Raw genomic sequence first — 14,985 nt, 5'->3', positions numbered from 1 at the left:
CCAACTACTGGTTGCAGCCTTGCTCCGCTGCCAGCATTATTTCCACAGTGCTAGACATAAAGGATGACTGACCAGTGACAACTCAACAGGAATGCTGGAGGACTCCACGGCTTGGAATTTTAAAAGCTGAAAGACTGGAGGGTCCTTTTAAAAAAAGCCTTTAATTCAACTCCCACCATTTGGGCTAAATGCAACAACTGCTGGGTGGGATTCCCTAGCCTGTGTTTTTTTGCAGGAGGACACAGGCACCACCACAGCAGGCACTACTTCTGGGCAGGAGAGCTGCAAAATCTCCTCCTGGGCAGATATATGTGCTAATCCATCCTACCGCACAGATATGCTTCTAAAGAAGAACAGACTAATTATAACTGCTCGATTCCTAGCAACAGAGACAAGTTCTCCTTTCACTCAAGTTAAGGAAGATTCTTTCTGTTTTGTTTTAAATAATCAAGGCCCAGCTTTTGCCAGCTTCCATGGTGTGGGCCCATGCATGACCACGACAGTAACCTGGACACACAGAGGGTTGCAGCAGCACTGAGGCAGGTCAGACCCTTTCCAACAGATTAGGCTTGAATCCAAAACTGCAGAGAGGCAACGCCAGCTTAAAACTGCCATGTTTCAACTTAGCTTTGGTTGTTTGACAAATAACTGGCAGTATCACACAATAACCATTTCACAATCAATGCCAGCTATGCCCAAGTACCTGGAGTACACGAAGAACTCACCTCACCTGTGCTCCAGTTGGGTAGCTCAAGCTTCGAGCACTGCAGAGACCAGCTCCGGCTGTTTCCATCCCTCAGCAGCAGCCTGCTCATTTTGACCGAGCACTTACCCCATTCTAACAGCGCTTTTAAACAGCCCAAGAGAAATAAATTGCATCCATATTTAAGGGGAAAAAAAAAAAAAAAAAGAAAATCCAAGCTGAGACAGAAGGAACCAAGAGTATCGTTTTTAAAAGCTCTCAGCCCACAAATCATCCTCCTTTATTTCCTCATCTCCAGAAGTGCTGTTTCCCCTCCCCCAGCTACATGCCTGAACAAGCAACTTTGATGCTGCAGATGTCAGGACAGGCTCCTTCTCCAGCGCGGTACGGAGCAGCCGTGGCTCTAATTCCACTTTCGCTCACAGGAAGGCAGGGCTTCAACCATACAAGTTAAGGTAGTGACTAGAGTTGGAGCTTGCTAAGCAGGGTGGTAAAAATATAGGCCTCTTATGTTAAAGCTTACCCAAAGCCTATATAAGCAGGTTTCCTGGAGGAAATCTGTGTTCCAGAAGAAATTATTAGATGCAGCATAAAAAATATATATATATATATATAAACACACACAGTTAAACACACCCCCATTACTCTCCACCTAAGTTACTTGGCTCTAAGTCCAAACTGCACATTAGCAGCAACTGAAAGCAGCCGAATCATTAATCATTTTTCCATTCAAAAGTTTCCAATCCAGAAAATGAACATAAAGCACAGGGCTCAGAATTAAACCCTGCTATCCCCTAATGTGGAGTAATTCCTAGCACAACGTAGTCACGTTTTAAATACACATCAGTACTTGCAAAAACTGCACCTTGTTAAATGCAGGGATTTGACATTTGCCATTTAGCAATGGGGGTGGGGGTAAGAAATTTGTCAGAAGACTAGACTAACATTGTCGGGTCAAGTCAACAGCACCCCACACAACCGGAGGACACCATAATGCAGTGGTTAGCAAAAAAACCCACAGTATGTAAACAGCAGAAAGTTTGCATTAACCTGTAACAGGTGAGTTTTTCTGAGGAGACACCAAGACAGAGACCTGCAAAGAGGAAACCAGTGTTTTTAAGAGCAAAACTCATCCAACTGCTTTCTCACTGGGCAACTAAAGAGCAAGCAGACAACACAAGCATCGTTCGTTAGCAGATGAAGCCATCCAAGAGCCTCAATTAGACGCAGGGGGAAATGCCACAACAGTTCAGCGCTAATTGGAAATGCAAATATTTATCATCAGAGTAGTGCTCGCTCCTGTGTGTAGCTCCATTGTGTTCACTGCAGCTAATGACAGTAGGAAGCCCTGTGCTCCATAGTATTTATGTAACGACTGGCAAAGCTGTCAAATTCCCATAATTGCTAGCCAGGATTGTCATACTGGCAGTAGTTTTCAATTAAAGGAAATCACAAACATTGTTTCAGTTTCACATTGCTTCGTTAAAGTTTTGGTTCTTCTTCAAAGCTGGGGAAAGAGGAAGAATGAATAATTCTCCCAAGACAGAATAAACTCTGCATCAAACATGAGCTTTTTGTAGACAAACTGAATTAAGAGACAAGGAAAGCACGGTCAAAGACCCAGAACTGAAAGAGCTAATTTAGCATCAGTAAAGACAAACAATTTGAGAACTGCACATAAATTTGCTTCAAGTTTGCAATGATTACTCCTTCAATTATGATACATGTAATGCTCTAAAAGCAGTTCATTTAAAAGGCAAAATGAAAAAGCCTAAGGTAGCTTAGGGTTTCCACCTAATTGAGCTTTCACAGTAGAGCCTTCTTTGCTGGTAGAGCATCAGCTCTGTCTTTATATGCCATCTAGCAAAACCCCCTATTGTACCTATCTTATAATCCCAGTACGTAAAGAAGTAAGAGTAGTGAGTACACTGGGGCAAGGTCTTGCCTTCCTAGACTTCCTTACTAGTACCAAATGGACTGCAGAGCATTCACTAGTCCATTAAGAATCATCATCATTTAATTTAATGAGCAGCAGTTTGTTTTTAGGAGGTACCATCAGGCCTTTCATCACATCATTTACTCAGATCCCAGTCATATTTACTGTATGTCAGTAGAGGAAAAAAAAAAGCTCTATAGGACTGGTACAAAGGAACTGCTGTTTCTGCAGTATATTAGGACACAACTCTGCATTAGCGCTCAGTTACATAAAGCCCATGAGCCAAGTGAACTATTTTTACTCCACTGAATGAAAGGAAATATAAGAACATCACTTATTATCGTAGCAGGCCCATTTTAAGGCACTATGTAATTAGAAGTAGGAGTTAATAACAGGACCAGAAATAGCAGGCAAGGTTTTCCTCAACATCTTTGTGCAAGTCTTTTTGGGGCACGCATCTTCTTATCCTGTGTTGATGCTACGATTACCTAAGCAGCTTTTAAGTAGGATGCATGGATCTTCACTGCTGCCTATTTAAACCTCATTCTCTCTCAAGAAGCAGCCACAAGACCCAATCCAGCAGAGACTGATCGAGCGCCTATATGTAGCCCTGGCAGCATCTGCAGCAAGTGACTTGCTTCTTTCAATCCAGTTCCCAGTGGACGAGCATCTACATCATAAAATTAGCAACAATATGAACTGCAAATTCAGCAGAATTTGGATTTCACTGATGGATGGACTGCCAGTATGCATGTTTTATTCATCTCAAGACTGCTTTGTCAGGTTGGTTGCATCTCCCCTTTGTGCTTAAAATGTTAAAAATCATTTTATAGTCACTACTGAGCAGCCAAGAAGCTCTACAGACAGTGTTGCACCTTTTCTAAACACTAGCCAAAACTCACCAGGTTTCCAAAATGAAGACAACAACTGAAGACTATTGTTCTAGGAAGCCATATGAGTCAAAGCATTTTGTTCAGTACAGCATTCCCTCCCATCGCTGTAAGTCACCTTGCTGAAGTCCCACAGCTACTTCCCGCTAAGGTCATCAGCATGTGAATTAGCCTCCCTATGAGAGCACAGCATGCAGCGGATCAAGATGCAGAGTTTTCTGATCATCCTTCCTTAATTCTAATTAAGATTCAAGGACGTTCACTACCAGCACACTCTCAGAGAGGCTCTTGCTACCTACCCATAATCCCAAAGCTTCCTCAGTGTTCAGGCACTCAAACCAATCTCATTTCTGCATCCACCCCAGGTTACCTGCCCACACTCCCTCTCTATCCTATTGTAAATCCAAGGCAAGAGAGTGTAAAATGAGGTATTTTAAATTCCGTAGCTAGTACACTACAATTTCACCTCTCACCTTTACAGTAACAGCGCTATTCGCTATAAAACTCAAGATACAAACAGGGCAGTCAGGTTTGGAAACAGCTATTTCACAGCCCACAAGAAATCTCAGCGTTGCTCCCTAAGTACTCCCAGGAGGAATGCATGTGGCTGCACTTCCAAAACCGATTTTGCCCCATTCACTTCATGGCATTTACACCCTGCCTCATTGTAAGCTCTGCCTCCCTCTTTACTGAAGCTCACATTCATACACCCACTGCGGTACAACCTGCACCAACTCCCCCCTTTCCTGTTCTTACACTCCTCGCAGAGGGATGCTGTGAAGTGAAATACACTGACTGTGGGAAAGGAGATCCCGCAAATCAATCCAGAACAGAGCAAGACCCGATGGCTTAAGTAAACCTTCTCCCTTGCAAGTCTGAGGTTGCTCCTTCCACTCTTTCTTTCCAGTCATTTCCTTTGAGCTGAGTTTTCCTTCATCCCTGGTTATTCTCATATCGCTGGTATTTGCAGGTGCTGATTCACAGCCTCCCAAGATATGCACGTTTGGCTGATTTTTAAGAAAAGTCACTTCAGACTGGAAATAACTTGTTTTTCTGTTAACACTCTTCCATGTGTATCTAAGTTTTATCTGAGGAGCTTAAATATTCTACTTTAACTAAAGCCTCAAGTTTTATCAGTCTCTGTTGCTCTGTTAAAATATTGTAAAACAGACATTCAAATTTGTGGCCTGCCATTGTGCTAGATCCCTTTCAGCTTTAAAAACAGAAGTTGGATTTGAGCCTAATATATATTCTTTAAACTTCTAACACAGTTTAAATTTACATCCCCATAGGTGAAACTTCTCTGAGGGTTTCAATCCTTAATAAAAATCTGCAAAATATTAAAATAAAAATCTTCAAAAACCTAATACTTTCGTTCTGACAAAGCTGAACCGAGATATCTCAAATAGAGTTGGTCAAATCCCAAATCACGACTTTTTGAAATGGGCTCTCAAGACACAGCCGTGAGCAAATCAGCCCACAAGTCTGTCATTTTAATACCTTACGTTCGCAGCAGACGGCTTCTATCTTAGATCTGAGATGATGTACTGTCTCCAGCCCCTGCTCCACTGGCTCCTAACCTTCTTTCCCCCACAGAGCATCTGTATTCTGGATATTTCCTCAGAGATTCATTAACTGCTCCTTCCTCAAAGGCTGAGATTATTGGCGTTTTTCTCAGACTACATTTCTAAGTGTTTGAAAGACCTGTCAGGACAGAGAAATAAATAAATACAGAAAAATATCAATTCATCATTCTCTCTGTCAAGACACTGCAGGTAAAGAGAAGCCTAAGTTTTGGCTAATGTCTTTAAAGACCATTTTCTATCTTGCATGCCTGTATATAATTTACATATCTTTTCACACTCTCCCTTAACGTCAGTGTCCTCAGAGGGAGAGGGTGAATTAGAATATTGGTATCTCTAATTTAAGAGGCAATTAGACCAATAACAACAAACTAGAGCTGAATGTATGCTCAAAATAATCTAGTTAAAATTCTATTTTAATTAAAAAACAGTCAAATAATCCTATTATCCTGAGGATTGCTTTAGGCGTGGTTCCAACCCAGCACATCTTTTTTAATCTTTTAGTACTGCATCCAGCAAGCAATTGAAAAAACACTGTAAACTACCAGAATGGTCCTTTCTGTACAAGTTCCTCTCCTGGTTAAAGAGCCCAAGAAGATAAGAGGAATAAATGTTTCAATGTCAGTCGGCCATTTGCTAAGCAAGCCACTTAAAAAAACAATAATTAAACAATAAACTAAAAGAAGCACAGAACTCAAGCCAACAAATACAGTTTCCCTGTTCTTCACCCCACTACCTGCAAACATCACCTCCAAGCGTGCTTCTTACTTCCTCTTATTTCCACCCTTTGCCTCCTTTCTCAAAAAGTAGTATGTGCCTCTTCTACAGCTGCACCGTTTACATGCTTGTATTTAAAAAAAAAAAAAAAAAAAAGAGAAAAGAAATATTTCAAAAATCATCTTTCGTTTCTGGATTTGCTCTCACACGCTCTGTGGGGCCCTGCTGCATAACAAGCATTTTATCCATCGGAGACAGCAGCAGCACAAGCCAGCACAGCTGCCAGAGCCAGTTACCTGCAGGTATCACTGAACCGGGGTCCAAGGGAAGATGCAGAAGGAGCAGCGCAGAGGCACAGTATGCAATCCATGGATAAACATATGTATATACACACATCTACGTGTGTATGTTCACATCTGTGCATATAACTTGCAACACCCAAGTAACTCACTTTTGTTTACTCCCAGACAGTGAGTATGCATCGTATGACCATTTATAAAACGCAGTTATCCTCAAGTGATACAAAGTACTAGGAAAAAAAAAAAGCTGTAAAAAGTTATAAAGCACAACAGACAGTTCTGAATTAATATAATTTGGTATTACGCATTGCCTAGTTACTTCTGTAAGTATGCGTACATCGGATCTTGTTTCTGCTAACTGGGATCCGTATTAATTTTAAAAAAAATAAATAAACCAGCTCCCCAGAGGCATATAAACAAGGTTGTTGCCCAAATCTACATTGACCTCATGCATACAGGTTAATCAGCCACTACCACTCACTACAGTGGAATACACTTAGGAATTAAACAAAAAGGGAAAACGAAGACACTTCTTGAGCCCATTTCCTCTTCTAACACACTTGTGGGAGGAAGGGATGGGCAGCTCAGAAAAGGTTAACCTCACAGTCTCCCTTTAGGCTTGTGCTGAAGAAAGAAGAGATTCAAGGTCTTGTAATTCCAGAAATAGAAATCCTCCTCTGCAGAAGTTTTATTCTACCAGGTCAATGCACAGAAGACAGTGGTGGGTCCCCCGCCATTTCCTTCCCCACTCTTTATCCTGCTGAGCCCTCGAGTCTGCCAAACTTACAACTCCAGATGTCTCTGGCTTGTTAGGAGGTGGAGAAGATGCCAACAGACAAAACTAATAAAGTTCCTGAATCACTTGGACTATCTTCACGTTATTTATTTTTAGCATTTGAGCGTAGAATTCCAAGGCACTGGTGGATAGAAACAGGTTTTGCTCATCCTGGTATTTATTAGTAAGACTGAATTTCAGCTGTGAAGCCCTCTTGCCTCCTCCAACTGCCTGCATCCCTCTAATACCGTTGGGAAATGAGGTAGGATGGTTTCAGCGTGTCGATAGCGCACATGATTATGATGAAGTGGGAAGATTTTCCTTATCACAGGCTTGCCATGGTCTTAAACTTTGAGAAGGTCTGCCTGAAGAGACAAAAACTTACTCCCTGCTGCTAGGACAGGAGGTAGACCCAGAGCAGGCTCCATGAATATGCAGAAGTGGTGTGTGTTTCTTTGACCCTCCCCACTCCCAGAAGAACAACAGTAAGAACAACTTTCAGACCTTTACACTCAAGAAGAAAATCATTACAAAGCAGCAAGGTCTTAGTTTAACCTGGCAAATTTTTACAGCACGCGGTCAGAAAGCCAGAGCAACTTGGCTTCGCTTACATGAGGATTAAGCACGGCCATCCCACACCGAACCGTGCCACAGTCCTGCGGGATCAGGATCAGGCCCACCGCTGTGCTGCAGCGTGGTGGTCACTAGGGCCAAACCCCACCTCACCTACACACCCAAACCCTGCGCAGAATATTGCGGCATGAGGCCACAGGACCGTACAGCAAGAGCACCTCTGAAGACTGACTCCTGTAGCCATGCAAGTATGAAGCTGACAGAAGAGGTATTATTTGGTTTGAACCTCTTCTATACCACTAGTGCTTGCACTAATTACGATAGCCAACAGCAGCAGTCACTCTGATGGGAGGGCTGAACAAAAGTGACACAGCTGTCAACCGCATCCAAAGAACCAAATCCTTATGAGTTCATCATTTTGGGGCCAGAACACAATCCATCCGGCAAGACACACAGGTCTGCAGCTTTTCTAGGGCAGAATGCTTCAGAGAATAAGTACAGCTGACACAGACTTTCAAAAACTAAGCGCGTTTGCCTGTTTCTCAGGGGGATTTAAACAGCAGGTGAGTGGGGCTGGTCTGTGGGACATGACCCTTTTTTATTTCAGCTATTTAGATGCAAATTGTTCCCCCTCCCTCCCCCTCTCAACACCATCTGTTAGCCCAGAGGTTTAGACTGTGCCTAGGGTGTAGGTTTTGGGGGAGGGGGATACAGATAAAGCATTGAGAAAATTTCAGTTGATGCCCCTATTTCCTCTGGGGCACAGTTTAGGGGAGGGGGAAAAAAAAAAAAATCACTTTGCAATACCATTAAATTACAATAGGATTTTTCTCTCATTTTACTGCACTTTTCCTACCGACTCCATGGATTTCCTACCCTAGAAAGCATTTCTTGTCCAGCTTTTGGCCAACAAGCAGCATTATATAGTTACACTTATAGCAGGTTGCTATGGTGTTAGCATAGGGCAAGAGCTGGTATTGCAGGAAGTATCAGAGATTCAAGGAATTAAAGTCTCAAATAATAACAATGAAGTCCTTCACTACAAGGCACAGTATTTAATGTTCTTTTAGTGCTAGGGAAGCTACCTCATCTCTGTGAAGAGCAAGTACTTTCAAGAACTGTTGAGAGATTTGATTCATTAAACACTTCATGCAGGGCTCTGGATTCTTCATAAAGGAAAGACTATGGGTGACGGCACAGAGTACGTTTTCGGGAAGCTTGAAGATGATACGGCGTTGGGAGGGGTGGCTGACAGACCAGGTGGGGTGTGCTGCCACTCAGAGGGATATGGACAGGCTGGAGAAATGGGCCAACACCAACCTTGTGAAGTTCACCAAAGGAAAATGCAAAGCCCTGCCGCTCAGGAGGAATAACCCCAGGCACCAGCACAAACTTGGAGCCAACCAACAGAAAAGCAGCTGTGGAGAGAAAGACCTGGAGTCCTGGTGGACACCAGGTTGACCATGAGCCTCCAAAGCACCTTTGCAGCAAAGGTGGTCAACAGCATCAGGGTTGCGTTCGGGAAGACATTGCAAGCAGCAGGTGAAGGGAGGTGATCCTTCCCCTCTGCTCACGGCTGGTGAGACACATCTGGAGTGCTGGGTCAAGAGAATACTATACTGGGAAGAGTCCAGCAAAGGTCCACAAAGATCATTAAGGGACTGGAGCATCTGACGTGTGAGGAGAGGCTGAGAGAGCTGGGACTGTTCAGCCTGCAGAAGAAGCAGCTCAGGGGGATCTTATCAATGTGCATAAATACCTGATGGAGGTGTTAAGGAAGACGGAACCAGGCTCCTCTTGGTGGTACCCAGCAACAGGACAAGAGGCAATGGGCCCAAACTGAAATACAGTAAATTCCATGTAAATGTAAGAAAGAGGGGAGGGGGGGGGGGGGGGGGGGGAACAAAACCAAAATCCACAAAACAAGCAAAAAAACCCCACTTTTTTCCTGGAGGGGGAACTAAACCACAGCACAGGTTGCCCAGAAAAATCATGGAGTTTCCATCCTCGAGAGTGCTCAAAACACCCCTGGACATGCCCCTGTGCAAACTGTCCCAGCTGTCACCACTTTAAGTGGGGGGCTGGCCTAGACTATCCACAGAGGTTCCTGCTAACCTCACCAACTCTGCAATTACAAGCCACAGAAAGTGGCAGGGAGGCTCTAAAGGAGAGAAATGTGCAACATCATTCAAACTACATACCCTGAAGCAAGTGCTTTTAGTCAACAGCATTCAAGGTCTCAATTTAGAGATGAAGGCAAATTATAAGAGATGGTAAGTGACAACCTTGAGCAGAAGATCAGTGGAAGAGTTGGGATCAGTACTACAAGACCCTCATTTTGAGTTTTAACGTGTGGAGTACAGTCCTGGTACTTGGGAGATGCAAGCTTTGTCCCAGTTCTCACACAGACCTCATTTGTGATCTTGGAGGCACAAGAGGAGAAAAAAGTGCAAGTACTTGTTTACTCTGTCCTCCTCCAATCAGTCAATCACCTCTTTAGAGGAAAGGCAATTTAGAGCATACAGCATGAAAAAAATCCCTTCCAGGTGCTTCTGCAACTTCAGTTACCACACAAAACACATTCTCAGTTAAAGGAGAACTGTGTATGCAATCTTGATGGGAAACTCAATGGCAGAGGGTAAAGGGGGGCATGGAGGGATAGGAAAACCCTTCCTCCCCCTTGGAGCCTGGATGGTGGCACAGAAGAGTCCTCCCGAGCTTGAAGTATGAATAAGCAGAGACCACCTAAGGGGAAGTAGGGCAGTAAGAGAATACAGTGTGGGCTTCAGAGCTTCAACTGCAGCTGAGCAAGTTCTTAGGTTGCCCTTGCACAATGATCAAGGCTGACACCAAGGTGGGTTCAGGGCAGACTTTAATGATGATGCTCCACTGAGGTGAAGGAAAGGAGCTCTTACTTTGGCTGGGAAGACGTCCTGCCAAACAAGATTTGCACAGCAACGTTTTTTAAAGGGTTTGGAGCCTTTTTCTTTTTATACCGCTGGAATATTGTTTTGTTTTTTTGAGTGTTGCCAACACAAACACAACATTTTCCTCTTTCTTGCAGAGACAAAAGAGGCCAGAACATATGATCTCAACTATTTGGTGACAGCCAGGAACTTCAGGTATCTACTTCCAAACCATTAACATTTAAAATATATGCAATTCAGTATCTCTTATGGGAAAGCAATATCCTCACAGAAGTTGCAGGCATTACATTGAAACATTTTCCTAAAAAAAAAAAAAACACAAACAAAAACCACCAAACAATTACCTGAACAAACGTCTCAATAAATTTGTGCTGATATTTTGAAATAATTTAAAGTTTCCATTTTAAAATGAAAGTGGTTATATTTTCTCCATTTATGAAAAGTAGAGTTTTCAGAACATCAGCATTTCCCCTCCAGAATGAGAGTCATCTTTATGCACTGCTATAAATCACCAGCTAATTTCTGTTTCCAGATCTCTGGCACTTCACCAGTATTACTGAGAATCTAAAGAACAGTTACTGGAAATGTTTTTATTTAACCAACTTCTTGTTCACAAATCCAAGCACAAGTATAAATTCTGAGGGCTGCAATCCTACAGTTTGATCTGTAATACAAGATACAGGCACCAATTCTCAGTCTCCTTGACTTTAAAAAGACAGAAAGGTCATCCATGATAGCTAAGGGGTACTTGGCCTTAATGCCAGCAAGCCACCCACTGAAAACAGTGGGAGTTCAGCCTGAATTAGGATTTTAGGATTTATCCCATAATGCCCTGTAACACTTCCCACACAGTACTACCTGACAGCTTCTGAAAATTGGCAAAATGTGAAGGACGTGCCGACAATATCCGAGATGAGGTTTCCATGGGTGTATTTTGTAACAATTGAATTCAACCAATATGTCTCTGCATATGCACATATTCTCCGAATTCCACATTAACAGGGTTTTTAGCATGCTGATTTTAAAAGCACAGTGGCTAAAAACACATCTCCAAAAGCTACTCAATGCCAAACAAACCAGACTTTTAAACGCAAAAAACCCACAAAGCAGCTGCATCCAGGACATCCCTTAATTTGTGTAATAATCCCCCACCTTTGGTTCTCTGCTGTTATTAACAATTAGGTAAGTAACACCAGACAGATGCTTTTCTAGAACCTCTTTCCAGCACCACCTCCCAAATTGTTGTCTTCTCCTGCAGATACCTCCAGAATAGCCCTAGAATAACTACTGCCACCCCCAGCGCAACCTGGGACAAGGTGGATGGGTTTACAGCCAGGAAGCACTGAGGTCTGAGAACCAATTGTTGCCCCATGGTGTCTTTGTGCCCAATCTAATGGCATGGATGCTCAGGAAACCAGTCTGCTGCTGGCTGATGGTCCTTCCCATCCCTGTTCCACACTCTTATCTGGTCAATATTTGCTTAGTTAAGTATATGCCAAAGTTGACCATTTCCCCTGATGAGCCCTGTTCAATCTGATCTGACCTTTACCCTGTAGGGAGCCAAGCAACAGCCAGTTCGTGTATTCCACGAGCCAAGGGCTTCGCACAGTATCGCTGCTCTGAATGGGGGCCCTGGATCCTGCCCAACCTGAAACCACCAATTTCACTGACAATAGCATAGGGTCTGCAGCACCTAATTCTTAAACGGATCCTTTTTTTGGATCCCTGGAAGCAGCAGGGGCTTGCACGTGACAGCATCAACACCTATGGTGTGAGTGAGATTGTATCCCTGTAAATAATCAATGCAGCAACTGGGACACAACATGTAAGGATTTGGTGCGGCCTCTTTAGCTATCACAGCAGCTTCCTGACAACAGAAAAAACCCCAAACAAAACAAAGTTTAAAAGATAGCCAAGAGACAGTGGGTCTTTCATGGATTGAAACATGACTCATTTTGGAGCAAGAGTCAAACTAAGCACACGTGCTGCTGAAGAGACGAGACAGCTTCCAACTTAAAAGCAGCACTTAGTTATCAAATGGCAAGTAAACTTCCACAGATTAGTTGGTATGCTTCCATTTTACCCTGAAACTAGTCGTTTTTAAGATGATCCAAATGCAGGAGAAGGAAAGAAGCCTGGGTCAAGGGAAAAACAAGCAGCCAGAAAGATCCCATAGTTTTCACATTTGACTTGCATTCTCTAGGCAGGAAACCTTTGGAGCAAGCAAAAGCCCGTCTGCCCTCCCCTTCACAAAACCTTGATATCATGATCACATTTTTTAAGTATTGCCTTCTTGAATGATGCAAATTAAAAGGCATAAGTAACTGACAGACTACTGAAAACCACACACCAACATGAAAGAGCAATTTATTGCATGCAAGTCCATTAAACTATTACTTACAGTGTAATAAACAGCAGCCACACAGATACCGCTGTCACCGCTGAGTGGAAAACCTAGAAAATTCCTCATCCCTGGCCCCTGGAGTTTGAGTGAGAGAAGTTGAACTGCTCCTGCGTGGAGCAGGGTTTTGTCCTCCAGAAAGACTGCAGCATCTCAGCTAACACAGCAATTGTCCCATAACTATCATGAACACTTTACAGTCAATAAAACAAAAGGGACCCTTAACTTCAAAAGTAATTTTTAAGGCACAAGCAGCGGAAAGCTTTTCAAACGATGACTGTGAAAGGACAAAGAGAGGAGATTGTGCATTTATATTGGTCAGTAAGGCACTCATCGCGACAACTGTGACTGAAGATGGTCACGGGAGACCAGAGTTCATAGGCCACACTGAAAGCGGTTTTATTTTCACAGAGGGAATGAAGTTGTCGGCCACTCAGAAAGAGCTCCAGATGACAAGGCAGGCTGGCAAGCCAGAGCAAGACACCCAGCTGGCTCCACAGCCTAGACAAAAGCTTGGTTCTCTGAAGCTTTTCATTTTCCCTCCCTCTTCGAGTTAAAAATGAGATGGTATCAGTTCCTCTTGCTCAAATGGAAAGCCCTCTGAGAGCAAACCAGATTTCAAAGCTTTCTAACAACGGCGCAGGCCGTGCTGTCAGACCTTGCTGCTTAACACGTACGTGTGAGCACTCAGGGCATTCGTGGGGTAATCTTGGGATCTGAGCAGAGCTACAGTTGGATGTTCTCCAGGGGTATATTATGAATCACAGATTGGTCTAGGTTGGAAAAGACCTTGAAGATCATCCAGTCCAACCGCTAACCTAGCACTGACAGTTCCCAACTACACCATATCCCTCAGCACTATGTCGACCCAACTCTTAAACACCTCCAGGGATGGGGACTCCACCCCTGCCCTGGGCAGCCCATTCCAACACCTAACAACCCGTTCTGTAAAGAAATACTTCCTAATATCCAGTCTAAACCTTCCCTGGCACAATTTGAGGCCATTACCTCTTGTCCTATCGCTTATTACTTGGTTAAAGAGGCTCATCCCCAGCTCTCTGCAACCTCCTTTCAGGGAGTTGTAGGGGGCAATGAGGTCTCCCCTCAGCCCCCTCTTCTCCAGATTAAACAACCCCAGTTCCCTCAGCCGCTCCTCATATGACATGTGCTCTAGACCCTGCACCAGCTTCGCTGCCCTTCTTTGGACACGCTCGAGTCATTCAATGTCCTTTTTGTAGTGAGGGGCCCAAAACTGAACACAGTCATTGAGGTGCCGAGTACAGGGGTAAGATCCCTTCCCTGTCCCTGCTGGCCACGCTATTGCTGATGCAAGCCAGGATGCCATTGGCCTTCTTGGCCACCTGGGCACACTGCTGGCTCATGTTCAGCCGGCTGTCAATCAACACCCCCAGGTCCCTCTCTGACTGGCAGCTCTCCAGCCACTCCTGAATCAAATTGCCACACAAACATAATTGCCAAGTTTCAGTCTAATGTTACAGCAATTTGCTTGACATGTTTTATTTCAGAGGACAAACCGGTGGAGTAATGTTTTGTTGTTATTAATGTGTCCAAGTCCCCTAAGACAACATTCATATCCCCTTTGGTAAGGGACAGGATTCCTTCAAGTTCTACTTTTGATAACAGAAAGCATTACAAATTCGTCATGCAGCCTGGAAAAAAGGCTTGGATGAGTTTAAGACAGTCAGAAAGATGCAAAGCAGTACTCTTACTTGGGAGTATCCTCTCTCCCAAAATTCACAAATTCGAAGCAGAGGATGTTTGGTCCTCTGTCTTCTCTTCCAGGAGTCCATGCAGAAAGCCAGCCTGCAAGACATTTGCTGCATTACCTGATGCTTTCAGTTCTTGCAACCCACACAGAGACGAATCATCTGGGAAACAAGATTTCCCTGCCTCCAACCCCACAGTATTTGAGAGGTCAAATTCTGACCCCTTTTGAAAAGGCTGCTCAGAAAACATGTGCAAGATTAGCACGTTTCTATGCTCCCGTACCCAAATTACTGTCTGCCCAGCTCTTGCCCAGTGCAACTCTCCATTTCCAAGCCTTGCAGGCATCCTGCAGCATCGCACAGAATACACTCAAATGATCTGCGTGCATCAATATGCATTTGGACCATCTGTTAAACCCACAAGGCAACCACTGTCAGAAGATCCGTAAAGAGT

General features: G+C 43.7%; 1 protein-coding gene across 7 annotated transcripts in view; it reads right to left on the bottom strand.

The window, feature by feature from the left end:
- PAK1 (p21 (RAC1) activated kinase 1) overlaps nt 1-14,985 on the bottom strand; it is an 83,859-nt gene that overhangs the window by 46,898 nt on the left and 21,976 nt on the right. For 2 of the 7 annotated variants that reach the window (XM_074816439.1, XM_074816437.1), the window contains exon 2: nt 9,236-9,315. The exons of 4 other annotated variants lie outside the window; for them this stretch is intronic. The gene's annotated coding sequence lies outside the window, so the exon portion shown is untranslated. Of the gene's footprint in view, nt 1-725; nt 1,111-9,235; nt 9,316-14,985 lie in introns of those variants that run through there. One more of the 7 variants, XM_074816440.1, reaches the window with a different exon arrangement.

This window comes from Strix aluco, chromosome 2 (assembly GCF_031877795.1).
Source record: "Strix aluco isolate bStrAlu1 chromosome 2, bStrAlu1.hap1, whole genome shotgun sequence".
NCBI lineage: Eukaryota > Metazoa > Chordata > Aves > Strigiformes > Strigidae > Strix > Strix aluco.
This window is presented reverse-complemented; position numbering and strand designations above follow the sequence as displayed.